Source organism: Gossypium hirsutum, chromosome A02 (assembly GCF_007990345.1).
Source record: "Gossypium hirsutum isolate 1008001.06 chromosome A02, Gossypium_hirsutum_v2.1, whole genome shotgun sequence".
NCBI classification, from domain to species: domain Eukaryota; kingdom Viridiplantae; phylum Streptophyta; class Magnoliopsida; order Malvales; family Malvaceae; genus Gossypium; species Gossypium hirsutum.
In genome coordinates, this window is record NC_053425.1 from 31,770,593 (window position 1) to 31,771,599 (window position 1,007).

At 37.8% G+C, this 1,007-nt stretch overlaps 1 non-coding gene across 1 annotated transcript; it reads left to right on the forward strand.

Annotated features, from left to right (window-relative positions):
* Nucleotides 1–202: 202 nt before the first annotated feature.
* Nucleotides 203–309, forward strand: LOC121216885 (small nucleolar RNA R71). Its single transcript, XR_005913096.1, has one exon. It is a non-coding gene; the product is annotated as a small nucleolar RNA R71 (small nucleolar RNA).
* Nucleotides 310–1,007: the final 698 nt, after the last annotated feature.

Consider the following 1,007-nt stretch of genomic DNA (forward strand, 5'->3'; position numbering starts at 1 on the left):
TTCATGAACTCCAGCTATACGTCTTACTGAAGCTGTTCGATTTGTTGGCCGTTGATAGTTATTACTCACGATCCTCTCGATGATCTCATAAGCCTCATTATAAGATTTAAACAAAATTGCACCATTCGTAGAAGCATCTACCATCAATCTTGTATGTGCATTAAGACCATTATAGAATATCTCCAACTGGATACAATGAGGAATCCCATGATGAGGACACTTACGAAATAATTCATTGAATCGCTCCCAAGTCTCAAACAAAGACTCGTCATCTAATTGTTGGAAAGTTGTGATCTCGTTTCTCAACTTAACGATCTTGCAAGGCGGGAAATACTTAACCAAAAATCTCTCTGCTAATTTTTGCCATGTAGATATGGAAATTGGTGGCAATGAATTGAGCCATGCTGGCGCTCGATCTCGCAATAAGTACGGAAACAACTTCAACCTCAGTGCCTCTTCAGTCACACCGGCTATTTTGAATGAATCACTCACTTCCATAAACAATCGAAGGTGGAGATGTGGATCTTCCGTGGGCATACCTCTAAATTGGCCAACCGTTTGTAGCATTTGAAACATCACTGGTTTCAATTCGAATTGGGTTGCCTCAACATCTGGCTTTCTAATTCCTAGATTTAACTTACTGAAAAGTGGCACAACATATTGTCTGATGCATCCATCCCTATCATCGGCAATGAGGATGGGATTTCGTGCATGTTCGGTTTCATTACCTTGGTTTTGATTCTGATTTCCAAGGTCTATCTTGTTCTGTCTTTGAGCTATTCGTTCACGTCTTCTTTGTCTGAAAGTTTGGCCAATTTCAGGGTCTACTCAGAGTAAATTGATAATCTGATTTATTCTCATAAACACTTAAAAAGAAATTCACAAAATTAAAACAAAATAAGTTAGTAATGTTATAAATAACCAAATTGAAAATAAATAATTTCACAAAAAATGACTATGGCAACAGTTGACAGTCTCCAGCAACGGCGCTAAAAACTTGTAATGCT